This window comes from Macrotis lagotis, chromosome 1 (assembly GCF_037893015.1).
Source record: "Macrotis lagotis isolate mMagLag1 chromosome 1, bilby.v1.9.chrom.fasta, whole genome shotgun sequence".
Taxonomy (NCBI): domain Eukaryota; kingdom Metazoa; phylum Chordata; class Mammalia; order Peramelemorphia; family Peramelidae; genus Macrotis; species Macrotis lagotis.
In genome coordinates, this window is record NC_133658.1 from 152,582,140 (window position 1) to 152,599,092 (window position 16,953).

Here is a 16,953-nt window from a genome sequence, read left to right on the forward strand (position 1 = left end):
TAAAACCCTCTACCTTGCAGATCTCAGCTGGAATAGAATCAGCACCAGGTGCTTTGCCTCTTCAAAGGAGCTTAATGAATTCAAACCCTCCTCTTCAAATGGAGCTCTAGCTAGGGACTGAATGATTTCAACTTGATGCAAATTGTCAATGACTTCTGCATTGATTGATGATTCTCTGTTAAGAACACTATGGACTAGGTTTCATGAGCTGCAATTATAATACCTACTGAGGTGGTCAAGAGAGGATTGGTCTCCTTCTCTTCTTCCTCCCACCAATGTTTAATGGAGCTTTCCTACCAGACTCTCAGAGTCACACACACCAGGAGTGAAAAGCAGGTGAGATGAGGGCAGAAGTTCACCAAAAAATATCTTCTCATTTTAATTTTGCATTATTTAACACAGGAAGGACACATTAGTGCTGCCAATGCTTTGGAACAAGAAACCCAACAAGGTTTACAGCATTTTGAAGTTTGTGACAATACTGATTTTGAAACTATTTTGAAGGAATATGAGAGCTATTATTTTGTAAAATTCCAGAAATACCCCCCAAATTGTCAGCAAGGCAATTGAAACTGAAGAAAACAAGATGCCGTTTTATAATGGAAAGTCCAGAAGGGTGGTGATACTTCTCAGAATCTTCCTAGCATCCCTCAGCACTGGCCACAGTCAAAGACAACATCAGGGAAGACATTGGAGCCTAAGCACCCCAATAAGGCTAACTCTAAACAGGAGATTGACAATATAGCTTCTGTAGAGATTCCTGACTTTGGTTTAAATATATCAACAAAAGCATGTGGTGTGAAAATGCCCAACCAAGAAGGGAATGGTTGCTAAAACCTCTTAGTACATTTGTTGGCATGAATAGTGAGATGAAGAGAACTAGCGGCTGTTGTGAGCAGGGACATTTATCTCCAAAATCCCAACATCAAATGGAATGACATTATTGTACTTGATGCAGCCAAGCAGTTAGTCAAAGAGGCTGTTATATCCTATAAGGTATTCACAAGTGTTTACTGGATATTTTTTCTCCTTGGAAAGGACTGTTACTTTATGGCCCTCCAGGTACCAGTAAGACTTTGTTGGCTAAAGCTGTGGATACCAAATGCAAAATATTAATATTTCGGCATCCACCATTGTCAGCAAATGGAGGGGTGATTCAGAAAAACTCATCCAGGTGTTATTTGAACTTGCTTGGTATCATGCCCCTTCAACAATCTTTCTGGATGAGCTAGAGTCAGTAATGAGTCAGAGAGGCACTTCTCTGAGGGGAGAACATGAATGTTTTCAGATGAAAACAGAATTGCTAATGCAGATGGATGGCTTGGCCCAATCTGAAGATCTTGTCTTTGTTCTAGCAGCTTCCAATCTGCCTTGGGAGTTAGACTATGCAATGTTATGCTGCCTGGAGAAAAGGATTCTGGTGGATCTCCCCAGCAAGGAGGTGGGACAGGCCATGATCTTCCATTGGCTGCCTGCTGTGAGCAGTAGTGGTGGCATAGAGCTCCATACTGAACTGGAGTATGGTCTGCTGGACCAGGAGACTGAGGGCTACTCTGGCTCAGACATCAAGCTAGTCTGCAAGGAAGCAGCCATGCAGTCCATGAGAAAAATATTCAAGACACTTGAGAATCTCTGATCAGGGAACAGCAATTTATATGCCATCTGGCTGGACACCATGACTACTGCAGACTTTCTGGATGTGATGTCTTACACCGAACCTTCTGTTAAGAATTTGATTCAGAAATATTCAGCCTGAGAAAGCAACTATGAATCTGTCTGAATTTACCCTTGCCCCTTCCCTGCCATCCTTAGGAGACACCATAGTGTTAAAGGACTATTACTACCTGTTTTATAAGTGTGATATACTGATCGACTACAAAAGTGAAAAGAATTCATTCGCTTGTTGGAAAAAGTCTTATTTCAGAAAACTAGAGTTTAGTATATTTTAATTGGAAATATGAGATGCCTTTTATATTTTATATGATAAATATCAATATATTGTATAATCCAATTACATGTGTGTAATATTGTTTATCTTCTACAATGGAGATCGAATTAAAAAAAAACACTACGGAAGTGTTCAGTCCATCTCTTGAGGTTCATGTCCCTATCATTAATCAATGTGGCTCCATCAGCACTGTGTAGTTGAAATGTATCATAGATTTTTGGCCCATAAGTAACCTTCAGGGCATAATAAAATCATGTTACAATCTGCATAAAACTGAATTTCATCTGCCTTCTTACTGAGCCAAGAATCCTGCATCTCTCTAAGCTTAACTTGTACTTTACTTTTGATAGAATTAAATGCTGCCATCTTAAAAATGGATGAACTATCCTCCTAGTAAACCCTGTGGAGTTCTTGGTTTTCATCACCTTCTGTATTTCCCTTTTATGTTCATCTTGATGTTTTCAAGTGTTCTGACTCAGATGGAAAAAATGTGTTGCCGTACACCAGATCTCTCAAAGCTGCCCACTCTATTTCTGCTTCACTGTTGCAAATTGTATGTTGGCTCAACTTTCTCTCCAAGTTAGCCTCAGACCGTTCCTACTCAGAGAGACATTCTAATCTCTTGACAATAATTCTTCTGGTAGTATTTTGCCTTGGGGCTGCGGCTTTGGTTGAATGTGAAGTTTAGTTTGAAGAAGATGAGTCTGTGATCAGTCCAGCTCTCTGCACCACACATTGCCTTCATTACTCTCACATCCTGTCTTTCTCTTCTCCTTACAATCACATAGTCTATTAGATGCCAATGTTTGCTACAAGGTTGTATCCAGGAAGTTTATTGCATTTAAGTAAACAGAAGATAGGTGATGATGTCATGAGATACACATGTCTTCAGGAGTAGATGACCATTGCTGTTGTTATTTCTAACTCCATTCCTCCCAAGGACTCCATGCCACATCTGGTAGTCTGTCTTTCAAATATTAAGGACACCCAGAATTATAAACTTGCCCTCTTTTGGTACATTAATGGTAAGAGTCTCCAAATCTTCATAAAAATTTTTTTTTTTACTTCATTAGGGTTCATCATGGAGGGAGAGCATAAGCACTGATGATAGTGGTATGTCATTTTCCTGCAAGTGGCAATCTCATTGTCATGAGCCTGTCTTTCATTTTTTTTTTGGTAGGCATTCAAGCTTGTTGACTAGATTAGTTTTGAATACAAATTTACCCCAGTTTCATGATACTCCCCTTCACTGCAGCCACTTCAAAAGAACTTGTATCCAGCTCCAACTTCAGTAAGCTGGCCTTCATTTACCAGCATGTTTAACTCAAGGCTGCTCTTTGGATATGATACCTATTGAGTTCTCTAGGAACAAGAGTTGTTCATCTTTCAGGTCTATTGGACCTTGTGCTGTCAATGAATGTGCTCACATTCCATATATAAGTGGAGTCTTCGTTGAATAAGTTTTTACAGATTTTTTTGTGTATTTGACCACAGGGTGGGATCCCTGCCTGCCACAGTAATCAGACCAGGGTTGAGTAAACAGACAGTTTTTAGAGAACCTTTTCTTGCCCCTTCCTCATACCAGGAAATGAGCTGTGAGATCCTTAAAAGGACTGCTCAGTCATTTATGTCAAATATGTCACTCAGTCAGTTTTTGCACTAATAAAACAATGCTGTCAAGATTAGAAAGAAAACAGAAAGCTGAGAAAAAAATTTCACAGCTAGAGGTTCTGATAAAGTTTTCATTTCTAAAATATATAGAGAATTGAATCAAATTTATAAGGTTTCATGTCATTCCCAAATGGTAAATGATCAAAGGATATGAATAGACAGTTTTCAAATGAAGAAATTAAAACTATATATAATTATATATATATATATAATATTTCATATAATTATATGAAAAAATTCTCCAAATAATTTTTGATTAGAGAAATGCAGAAAACATCTATGATGTACCACCTCACACCTATCAGATTAGCTGAGAAGACAAAAAGAGAAACCAATCAATGTTGGAAAGGTCATGGGGAGAATTGAGACATGAATGCATTGTTGGTGGAATTGTGAACTAATCCAAATATGGAACTATGCCCAAAGAGCAAGAAAACTGATCATACCCTTTGATCCAGCAATACTAATACTAGGCCTACATCCAGAAGAAATCATAAAAAATAGGAAAAGTCCCACATGACTGAAAATATTTGTAGCAGCTCTTTTTGTAGTGGTAAAGAATTGGACATTGAGGTGATACCCAATAATTGGGGAATAGCTGAGCAGATTATGGAATATGAATGTTAAAAATGTTACTATTGTTCTTTAAGAAACCATGAATGGTTGGACTCTAGAGAAGCAAGAAAGGCATTACAGAAAATTATGTGGAGTGAAGAGAGCAGAACCAAGAGAACATTGCATACATTAACAGAAAATATTGGGAACTGATGGATGTGGCTCCTCTCAATAGTTCAGAGAGCTATAACAACTACCTGTTATGGACAGCACCAACCATATCCAGATGAAACAAAAAACCCAAAACCAAAAAAACCCACTGAATATGAATAAACACTATGTTCCCTTTTTTTTTACAATTTCCTTTATGTTTTTCCTTCCTATTCCATGGTTTTCTTTCTTTTCCTTTAGTCCTAATTCCTCATACACAAAATGACCAATACATAAACATGTTAAATACAAATGAACATGTACAAAATTCATTAGTATTCACTGCTAAGGGAAGGGAATGGGAAGGGAGAGTGGAAGAAAATTATATAACATAAATATGAAGAAAATCAGCCTTTTACCAGAAATAAATAATAACAATTTTGAATTCCCTCAAGTTGACTTGAAAGCATTTAGCATTTAAAAACAAATAAAACATGTGAACGACTAGCTTGTCTTTAAAATCTAGTTTATATTTTTCTTTCAGATAAAGATAAGGTTTTCAGTTATGTATAAAAAGTTTGGAAATTTTTTAATATTATGATTTTTTTAATTAAAACTAGAATATCATTCTTTTAAAATCTTAACTAGTCTCTATTTGATATTTACCAAGCTATCTTAAATTTTTCTAAGGGTTATTTCATTTATTTATTATAACATAGTATATCTTAAACTTGCAAAATAAACCATATAAAAGAGGTGTTCACATAGGACTTTGGTTAAATTAAGTGCAGTCTTTTTTATTCTTTGCAGATGAAGTTATATGACTTTTTACATGTAACTAAGAAGAGACAGGATAGAACCAGAGTTAACTTGAAGAAAAAGTTGGCTTGTACACAAGAGGTTAGTGTTTCCCTCTATATATAAAGCAAGTTGCTACCAGGAAAATATGATTTTTCTAATCTGAAAACAAAAATATTTTTATTTCATTAGTTTTTTTCATATCACTACCATTTAAAAGTCATCAAGTGCAAATTCTATTGCTTCAGACCCAAAGCCCTTTATAGCTCAGTTTTTATTTGGTAGAAAGCCCAATAGAGGATGAAATGAGTTGAGATTATGATTGCTATATAATATTTAGGTTGAAAATATTTGTAGTTGCATTTATGAATAGAAAAGAATGATCTAAAAATCTGTGAAACAAGTTCTCCCATATGTAATTTTCTGCTGCCAAAATTTTAGTCAGTATGGAAGATATTGAAACTAGTCTTTGTCTTTTAGTCACTACTAGCACTAATCCAATATTAGTCATGTATTAATCTTGAGATGTTTTAGTTATTTTATACATACAAATAAAGCCTGAATAGCAATCTGTAACTTTTATACTCAAGTATACTCAAGCCTATTTCTAGGATATAAGCAATGAAAATAATCTTGTCCTCCTAAATTATTCCTTACTCTACTTCCCCTACTGGCTGCTAATGATACTATTCATTTTCTTAGCTGATCTGCTGGCTGGGCTCTGAAGACACTAATTCTGTTTGTGACTCAAAGACCACAAATATGGGGCATCTCTCTAGCAAACTCCTTGTGAATTTATGAACAAAGATTGCTCAGAAACTAGCTAAAGTGGAAGTCATATTTCATATTTCATCCTCACTTCCTTACTCTCATATCCTCTACCCACCCCCCACATCAGCATGCTCAGTAACCCTTTCTGTTTCTGGACCTCTTCTTCCATGGGTTACTGACATTGGAAACCTCACCTCTTTTCTTCTCATTTATCTCTTCCTCCTCAGACCAGGAAAGCCCCTACCTAACACTATATCTCTAGACCCATAGTCACCCTGTCTAGAGGTTCTCTAGGCCCTCCCACATAATATTATTGCAAAATAACTGTCTCAAATCAAAATTCTAACTTCTGTTCCCCACCATGTTTTCCTAGATCAAGTTGCAACTTCCTTTTGATCCGCAAGTCACACTGACCTTCCTGCACTCCCTATATCACCCCCTTCAATAGGAAGCAGCCACTGAAGACTGGCCCATTGTCCCAATTCCCATGAAGCATCCCCCCATTTTTTCCTATCCTCCTATCCCTTTTGCAGCTATAAACTCTCCTCATGGTGTGGTGTTAGAAACAGTAACTAGAAATCCTCCATACAAGATATGTGGCTAGCAATATTCTGTCTCCTTATTGTCCAGAGATGACAGTCAATATCTCATAGACTTTATAGGAAAGGGACTATCCTTAACCAGTGCGATTGCTATTGCTTTCCCACCTAATCAATCCTAATTCCTAACTCACCCAGGCCTGAATCCAACTTTAGGGAAAGAGCTCACCACTTTCTGTATGGAGGTTCTTTTCACTTATTTGTTATTCCATTTGATTAAATGCTTTTTTGCTTTGAATTAATGAGTCTTCTGGTTGGCCTAGTAAAAGAAAATATCAATAAGGAATAATTAGTTATAGTTTTGAGGACCTGCCAATTCATAAAGTGCATAAGAACTGAAATAGTGTCTATATGTGAGGGAGGTCCCTTATATCTGCAAGAGAAAAAAGCAAGAAGCAAAAGGGGCTGCTGCATCATCTTCAGGTAGGGTCAACCTAAAATCTTGTGGCATATGGACAGTCTAAGTTTTACCTCTCAGTTCAGGTTGTTTTGACCTAAGGTAATATAGAACATTCCACCAATCTACCCCACCAACCACTCACCACTTCCAGACCTAATCTAATCCAAATCTTAGACTTTTTGACCTAACAACCACTTATTTGCCTGTTGACAGAAAGTACAAATAGTTCTGTTTCTCTAACCTTATCTAAATAGGATAAAATTATGCAGGGATGGGGCTTCCTCTGAATTCCCAGGGCTATAAATAAAAAGTCCCCTTTCAACAGGTGGAGATTGGATCTAAGAGGGAAGTCATTTTGCCTTATACTTCAAGTCCCATTATTTAAATGAAATTGTGATCATATCATGGTAGGGAGGCTCTTCAAAGGAAGAGCTCAAAAGCTGTTCACATCATTTCTTCTGCAATTCTTTTTTCTCTTCATTTTATTTTTGTTTACCAAGTATCATTATTTTCTATATATTTAATTTTTTTCTCTTTTCCTAATCTGTTTCTCCCCAACACACCTCAACTGAACAATTTTTTAAAAAAGTAAAAATAAGAGGCAGCTAGGTGGCATAGTGGATGAAGCACCGGCCCTGAAGTCAGGAGTACCTGGGTTCAAATCTGGTCTCAGACACTTAATAATTACCTAGCTGTGTGGCCTTGGGCAAGCCACTTAACCCCATTTGCTCTACAAAAAACCTAAAAAAAAAGTAAAAATAAAGCCCTCAATACATAGTCTGGCATAAAAATTCCCACATTCCCAAAATATATCTATCTCTCTTTCTTAATCTTAAATTCAACCACTCTCTATCTAGAGGAGAATGGTATGTTTCATATTCACTCTTTTGAATTTGTGGCTTAATTATAAAGCACAATTATAGTGTTGATCAGGCTCTACAGTCTTTCAAAGTTGTTTTCTTCTATAATGATGTTATTATTGTCTAGATTGTTCTAGTTCTGTTCACTTTGCATCAGTTCATAAAGGTCTCAGTTTCCTCTGAAAATTTCCATTTTTGTCAATTTTTAATATTCCATTATATGCACATATCATAATTTATTTAATTATACCCTCATTTTTGGTCACCACAATTAGTATTTCTACACATGGAAGTTCTTTTCCTCTTTCTTTGATTTCTTGGGGGAATATAGGCCTAGTAATGATAAAACTGGGTCAAAAATTATGCATAATATAATTACCTTTAGCATTGTTCAAATTACTTTCCAATGTTACTATACTAATTCACCATTCCACCAAAAGCATGTTAGTGGATTCCTCAAGTACCTCCAACATTTAGCATTCTCTTCTTTTGTCATTTTGGTCAATTTGATAGGATGAACACAAGGACCAAAGGAAGAACCCCAAAATTGTTTTAATTTACTTTCTCTAATTATTAGTTATGAGAGCATTTTTTTCATATGCTTATAGATAGCTTGGATTTCTTCCTTTGAAAACTGCTTCTTTGTATTCTTTGATCATTTGTCAATTAGGGAATGACTCCTATTCTTATAAATTTGAATTAATTCCTTATATATCTTGGAAATAAGACCTTTGCCTGACATTTGCTACAAAGATTTTTTTCCTAGTTGGCTGTTTCACTTCTAATTTAGTTGCAGTGGATTTGCTTATGCAAAGTTTTTTTAATTTTATGGAATCAAAATTGTCCATTTTATCTAAGATGATTCTCTTTATTAATTATTTTGTCTTTAACTTTTCCCCTGTCCATAGGTCAATCTAATTTATTTTTTGTTCCTCTAATTTATTTATCATATGACTTTTAATATCTAGGTCATGTAGCCATTTGAAGTTTATCTTGATACATGATATGAAGAGTTATTCTAACTAATTTCTACCAATTTGCTATCCAATTTTCTCTGCAATTTTTGTTTCATAGCACCTGAGGTATTTGGATTTATCCAACATTATTCCTATACCTAATCCATTCTGTTCCCTGCCCCTCTATGTCTGCTTCTTCTCCCTCTACTCCTCCCTTTTAAGACCCATACTAAAGCATTTCACTGATTGCTAGTTTGCAGTACTTTTTGAGATCTGGTACAGATATATATATATATATATATATATATATATATATATATATATATATATATATATATATACATTCCTCACTCCCTGCACAGCAATGCAAAATGTTCATAATTTGGATATGAGATTGGCAAGATTAACAATTATCCCAACTTCTGTATATTTCTGTATGTTGCCTTCTACCTCTCTTTTTTTCTTCCCTCTTTCTTTTTTCCTCTTCTTTTCTTTTTTCTTTCATTCTGAGTCTCCCCATCTTACTCCACTTGCAGATTGGATCCCCCACTACTTGGCACTTTGACCTAATCCATTTCCCACTTGGGTTAATATGTCCCTCCTTTAGCATCCTGGTATCAATTCCCAATCTCAAAACATACCAATGGCATGTTTTTCATGATGTGAATTTAGTGCAGTCTTCAGATCTACAAAGCCCAGTATGGTTTAGGATTTCCATGCTTAAGAGATTCCTTTGCTCAGCTTTTCCCATATCTTTCACATTGGTCCATCTTCACTTTTCTTTTTTGTTGTTTTTTTGTTTTTGTTTTTGCAAGGCAATAAGGTTGCCCAAGGTCACATAGTCAGATACACCTTCACTTTTCAACAACTAATGCTACCTCTAGTGCTGTCCTTCTCCCCTAGTCTGACCATTCAGGAAAATGATAGTCCCTTTACATTCAACTACTCTTCACCCTTTAGCAACAAAATGGATTAAGCTTTAATCTTCCTGCTATTCATAGAGAAGCTTTGACTTTTTCTAAGACTAATCTTCCATCTATCCTTGAACCAGAATCACAGAATCTTATAATCAGGAAGGACCATGAGCTTTTCCAGTCCAACCTATACCACAATTTCCTCTTCTTCTTTTACCTGTTGAATAATGTCCCTTCATCTCTTTTATCTTTCCTACTGTAGATCAAAAAAAGTCTAATCTGTAAGAAAAACCACTGAGACAGAACTCTTAGTCAATAATAATTTATTAAAGGAACCTGGTCCAGTTTAATGAATAGTCCTCAGATATTCCTTATGACCTGAGATGTCTCCTTCTTCTAGGGCCTTACTTTTACAGGGCTTACTACCACAGAAATACAAGTGGAGCAGATCAAAAATACAATCTGAATAATGAATAAACCTTTCCCTTGACCCTTCGAATATAAACTCTCATTGGTTGACAAATGGACTTGCAAGCAAATCTTAACAGACCTATTTTGCCCATCTAGGAGATCCTACTAAAATCAAAGAGCAGGAGAGTGGAGCCAAGATGGTGGAGTGGAGACAGAAATTTCCAGAAGTTCTTCCCTGGAACATTCCAAATGCCTTAAAATTATGACTCTAATCAAATTCTAGAATGGTGGAATTCACAGAAAGACTAAAACAATTTTCCAACCCAAGACAACTTGGAAGATCCAAGGGAAGGATCTGTTCCACTGGAGTTGGAAAGAGCCACAGCCCAGCCTGTGTTGGCCACTGGAGTAAATGTTCCAGCCATCCAGGAACAGCCTGTGAGGTACCTGGGTCCCTAGGGGCACTTGGGTTTGTGTCAGCAGGGCCATTTCCAGAACTCTCAGCTCAGGGATTGCCAAGGACAACTGGGAGAGTCAGTAGGAAACCTCTGTTATGCCAGAGAGAGAGAGAGCAGAGCCCAGACCAGCACAGGCTTCAATGCAACTCCATCACCTGGTAGCTGCTTTTCAGAGTATTCAACACAGACAGTATGGGAGTCAGGGAAGATTGCAGAGGTCTCCTGCTAACCCCAGGGCAGGACTCTGATGCTTTGGCTATACTCAGATCCAGATCACAGTCTGCCCCCCCCCCCCCATACTACCATAGAGGAGCAGGGACTCTCCTCATAGCTCCAGGGCAGAGGGGAGAACTTGTGGTCATCCACAAAGCAGAATACAGACAGGAGAGCAGTCAGATACTTTCATAAGACATTGAAGGAATTGGGGTCCCAGGGGGTCCCAAAACCCCTCAAAAGCTTGGGAAAGCGCATTAAAACCAGGTCATAGGCTAGGGAAATGAGTAAACAACAGAAGAAAAAGACTCTGAATATAGACAATTACTTTGGTCCCATGGAGGATCAAAAATACAAATTCAGAAGATGACAAAGTCAAAGCTTCTCTATCTAAAGCCTCCAAGAAAAATAGGAATTGGTCTCAGGTTATGGAAAAGCTCAAAAAGGATTTTGAAAATCAAGTAAGGAAGCTAGAGGAAAAATTGGGAAGAGAAATGAAAGTGAACAGGAAAATCATGAAAACTAAGTCAGCAGCTTGTTGAAGGAAATACAAAAAAATACAGAAGAAAATAATTTGTTAAAAGGCCAAATGGAAAAAAACAATCCAAAAGCTCAATGAGGAGAAGAATACCTTAAAAAGTAGAATTGGCCCAATAGAAAAGGAAATAAAAAGACTCTCCGAAGAAAATAATTCCTTCAAATTTAGTATAGAGGTAAGGAAAGCTGATGACTTTGTGATAAGTCAAGAAACAATAAAACAAAAATAAAAGAATGAAATACTAGAAGAAAATGTGAAATATCTCATTGGAAAAGCAACTGACCTGGAAAATGGGAGAGATAATTTTAAAAATAATTGGGCTACCTGAAAGTCATGACCAGGAAAAGAGCCTAGACTTCATTTTTAAAGAAATTCTCCAGGAAAATTGCCCTGATATCCTAGAAGCAAAGGGTAAAATAGAAATTGAGAGAATCCACTGATCACCACCTGAAAGAAATCCCAAAATAAAATATTATAAGCAACCAAAAAGAAACAATTAAAATATTATAGAGTTACAGTCAGGATTATACAAGATTTAGTAATGTCTACATTAAGGGATTGTAGGGCTTGGAATATGATATTCCAGAAGGCAAAAGAGCTTGGATTACAACTAAGAATCAACCACCCAACAAAACTGAACATCCTCAGGGGTGGCTAGGTGGCGCAGTGGATAGAGCACCAGCCTTGAAGTCAGGAGTACCTGGGTTCAAATCCAACCTCAGACACTTAATAATTACCTAGCTATGTGGCCTTGGGCAAGCCACTTAACCCCATTGCCTTGAAAAATCTAAAAAAAAAAAACCTGAACATCCTCTTTCAGAGGAAAAGATAGATATCCAGTGAAATGGGGCATTTTCAAGATTTCCTGTTGAAATGACCAGAGCTGAACAGAAAATTTGCCCTTCAAATACAGGACTCAAATGAAGCATAGAGAGGGTGGATGGGAAGAGCAAATGATGAGGGATTTAATGATGTTGAACTGCCTTTATTCCTGCATGGAAAGATGAGACTGATAACTCATATGAAACTTCTCACTTATTAAAGCAGTTAGAAGTATATACAGAAAAGGCACAAGAGGAAGTTGAATAGGAAGGTATAATATAAAGAAGGTGTCAATGGGTGAGAAAGAAATGTACTTGGAGAAAAGACAAGGAAAGGTAGCTAAGATATTTCATGTTAAAGAGGTAAGAAAAAGCCTTTGCAATGGAGTGGAAGGGGGGGAGGGGAAGAGGAATGAGTGAGGCTTCATTCTCATGGAAAGTGCCTCAGAGAGGATATAACATACACACTCAATAGGGTATAGAAATCTATCTTACTCTTAAAGAAAAAGGAGAGGAAAGGGATTGGAGAAAGAGGATGGAGGAGGGGAGGGGGGCCAGGTAGGTGATAGAGGGAAGATCAAGGGAGAGGATGATCAGGTAGATGATACTTTTTTAGGAGGGACAGGGCAAAAGGAGAGAGAGAGTAGAATAAATTGGGGTGGGGAGGAATACAAAAGAGGGAAATACAACTAGCAATAGCAACTGTGGGGGAAAAACATTGAAGCAACTTTTCTGATGGATTTATGATAGGTCTCAATTTAACTGAGACAGTGTATTACGCAATATGGAGATAATGATGGGTGGAGGAAAAATGGAATGCCTGGGAGACTTTCCATGTAATTGAGTGATCATATCTGTCACATAAGGCTTAATCCCCTGATCAGCAAGAAGAAAGGGTGGAGGTCCTCTGGTTAGTTCTTATGATTAGGCAAGCAAACTACTTAATAAGGCACTTTCTGATTGCACAATATACAGTTTGGGGTTTTTCATAAAAGGTTTGAGGCTTTTTTATGAAAGTCTGGGGTCTTTTCAATAAGATAGGATCTATTCTTTTGATTATTTCTGATTAGTTGATTAGCTAAATATTTATATTGCTAAATATAGTGTTGATTAGCTATATGTTTATTGATAACAGGTATTATATATTGATTGATTGACTAAAACTAAACATAAGTTGATTGACAAATTTGATTGACAATGTATATTGATTGTAGGTATAATATATTGATTTACTACCAAACACCATTCCTATAAAATAACTAGCTAATTAATAATAATAATAATAATAACAATAGGGGTCCAATCATCTATTTCACCATACCTAGGCAGGATAATATAATCAAATATTCAAAACCTAAGAATCATAAATAAAATATTTGAATTCCATTTCTTGATACCCCTCTCTCCCAATGTCCTGACCCCAAAATGCAAATGAATATTAGAGTAATGGTGATCAAGAGACTTCCCCTAAAGAAAATTACTTTTCTTTAGTTCTTAAGTCATGAAAAGTAGAGGACGGTTGACCAAAGTAATGTGCTTCTTTGATACAAAGGTAGAAAATTAAGAAGAAAATTGTTGGGATTTAGTATCTACTCACCTGGCCAACTAGAGTCTCTCTCTAATGCCACTGCTGGGTTGTTTGCTATTTTTTTTTCTTTTTCTGAATCAATGAATAGAGGAAAAGATATGTCCTCTCTGATGGAGGGTTTTCATGTATAAATTTACTTCTGTTATGAGTAATATCCCAAAAGAGTTACCAGGCAATTAATTACCAACTTATTACTTAGGATAGCTAATAACCCAATAAATTAATGACCAGTGGTTTCTTATTATAACCAAAGACACTAAAGAAGACTCTGAAACATTTAAATCAGATGTGTACTTTCAGAAGTCAGAGGAATTCTTCTAAGAGGACCACCTCCCATCCCCATAAATGAAAGTCAATCTTGATTGGTGAGTAATGAGGACATGGGATAAAAGTCTTCAGCTCCTACTGATGAGGCCACTGAATCTCAGTGAAGTACATTGCCCCCCTGGCAAGGACTCATAAATCCCTACCCTTAGGAACAAGCATGCCCCTATTAGAAAAACAATAAATCCCTTTCCTAGCCTGAAAGGATTAACTCTTTACCCACTGCCTAATTCTAACCTAATTTCCCCTTACTGCTTCCCCAACAAGGACCCAATATAAATCCTGACCTTATCCTGCTAGTTGCTGCTATCAACCTAGTTTTGCCATTTTCTGAAGGAAGTTCATCAGTTTTCTTAAGAAATCTACCCAATTACAATAACCTTGCAACTTTCCCTAATTTCTCTTCTTTATGCTGCTCTCTCTATGACACTTATCCCCTGCTGACTGCTGCTTCTTTTGATCAGTCCAATATCGAGACCCTAACCCAAAATGACTATTCCGAGTCCTCTCAAGGTAACAGCAAAGAGTTAGAATTTATTTCAGTTCTCGCGAGAAGTAGGGTAGTCCCTGCTCTCCTTGGTGTTAGAGCAGAGAGCCAGATTACAGAAGCCAAGGCAAAGTTATAAAGGCAAAAATCACAAAAACCACAACCTCTCCTATCTTCTGTTGACCTTTACAGTTATTGGTCCTAGCTTGATGGTCTGAGGATAAGGAGAACTTTGCTTAGGCAAGCCAGTGTGTTGGTCAAGATAATTTGTCCTTGTTTATACCTTATATGGTAAACGTGGCATAATTGTAACTTGGAGTATTTCCAAAGATCTGCATTCCTTCTCATCACCTGATTTCTGAGAAATAAAGACTGGGGCCTATGGTTTGAATTAATCTAATACTATATCCCCTGAAAAATCAGCATTTCTACCTCTCACAATTATTCCTTCATTTTGTTACATTAACAGAATAAACTATATTTGTTTCTAAATACTTCCCAGTCAAGAGTTGGTTATTTAGGTGAATTCATTCACATTCTTAATCCTAGTCAAGACTACCCTAAAGCATTTTTCTGCCATCACTATTGTTTAGAACATGGCTTGATCATGAAACTCAGCAGACTCAAGGCATCTGAGCAGGAGAAGCCATTTCCATCCAGCCCTCTCTGGTTAGTTTTCTCCTTCTTTTCTCTGAGTTGCCCTAAATTCTAATGGAGATGATCAAAGACAAGGAGATATCTCCTGGGGAAAAGATCTAACTGAAACTGGATTTTGCTTACAAAACAGACAAAAAGGGTCCCAACTCATGTAGATGTCTTTGGGTTAGCAGAAGATTAGCTTACTGTTAACCCTTTTAAAACTTTTAAAGAGTTGGATCTTAATAGAAAGGGGCAGTCAAATTGAGACCTGTTAAAGACCTTTCCTTAAAAAGGCCAACATCTCCCACTGTATCCAGGGCCAGATTCATTGATCCATATTTGTCCATTCAACCAGGATAGCTCCTGAGGAGAAAGTGAGACTGGTGATTTTGCACAGTCCTCCCTCATTTAAATCCAATTCACTTGCACACCATGGTTTCACCTCCCTGATATCATGATCTTCTTCAAGAACAAAGGACAAACAACAATAGGAGAAAAAGAATGGATCACAAATTAACAATTGGTTATTAATTATATAGTATATTATTAATTTCTTTCACTTCTATTAAATCTTTTTTCCCCAGCTCACCTCAGGATATAGTTATTGTGCAACTTTGGATTCTTAATTTTATGTCAGGGAAAGGACTGAATCCTATTTCTAGGGAGGAGAAACTTCAAAGAGGGACAAAGATTTAGAACAGGAGGGAGGAAGAACAGGATAGTTTGTACGGGTCTATCCGCCTTTATTACCTTGAGTCCCATCCTTCAGAAATGTGAGAAACAAGCACCTTACCAAGAACTCAGAACCATCACAATTGGACTAAAGTGGATCCTTTTATTAAAACATCCTTAAGGACAGTTGTCCATAATAGAAATGGGCTCACATGGAATCCCCGTCTTCCTGTGGCCAGTCCATCCCCTTACTCTATATATATATATAGAGAGAGAGAGATAACCCTCATTCTCAGGAAGATGTAAATTAGCTTGATTTACATCTGTAAACCAATATTCCTTAGATTCTATCACTATAATTTCTTTCCTGATCTTCCCTAGTTGTTTCTCTGTAAAATATAAACTACTTTCCTCAATTTCCCATAAATAATGTAGAAATGAAGCCTAATCACTTATCACAAGAAACACAAAGGCTTTTAAAGATGTCCAACTCTTTAAACAGATTTAAAAAAATCATAGTTAATACAGCCAAATGTTTATACAGAACTGGCAAAATAAATTTGTGAATAATCAAGTGCTTTGCTTCTCTTCTTCCTCCCTCCTGTCTATTTTTGAGCATTTCACTGCTGACTAACCCCTAAATTAAAAATGAAAAGAAGGAAGAAATAAAATGCAAATCATTCAATCATACATTAACTAAATCAATAAAATTTGTACCTTGCTTTCAGGTATTGAGTACTTTTGTTGGGAAGGAAGATTTAAATGAGTCAGGGAAATGAGGTTAGATTTTTTTCCTGTGGTTTTATTTTTCATTGCTTCCATGGGCACCATTAATACAAATAATTGAAAATTATCCAAAAAAAAATTAAAAGTGGATATCTTTGATAGTTCCTGTCAAGATTTTCCTTTTCCTTAATATTTGAATTGGAAGTCTTCACATATTTGAGTTAGACATGTCCCAACTCACCAAAAACTTGTTTATCCTTAAACCTGTCTTAGCCCATCTGCGGATGGTTGACCAGGGAGTGGCCTCGCCAACTACAGTTGACTATAGAAACTATAGTTTCTTAAAGCCACAGGGAAGAGTTAGATGGATCAGGTGAACACCAAAGGTATCCTGAAAAGGGCTCAGGTAGCCCTCACACCAACATACTAGCCTTCCCTGACTGCTCCCTACACC

The 16,953-nt window shown here is 36.8% G+C and overlaps 1 pseudogene; it reads left to right on the plus strand.

Annotated features, from left to right (window-relative positions):
- The first annotated feature begins 279 nt into the window (after nucleotides 1–279).
- LOC141514470 (katanin p60 ATPase-containing subunit A-like 2 pseudogene) lies at nucleotides 280–1,780 on the plus strand (annotated as a pseudogene).
- The last annotated feature ends 15,173 nt before the right edge of the window (nucleotides 1,781–16,953 follow it).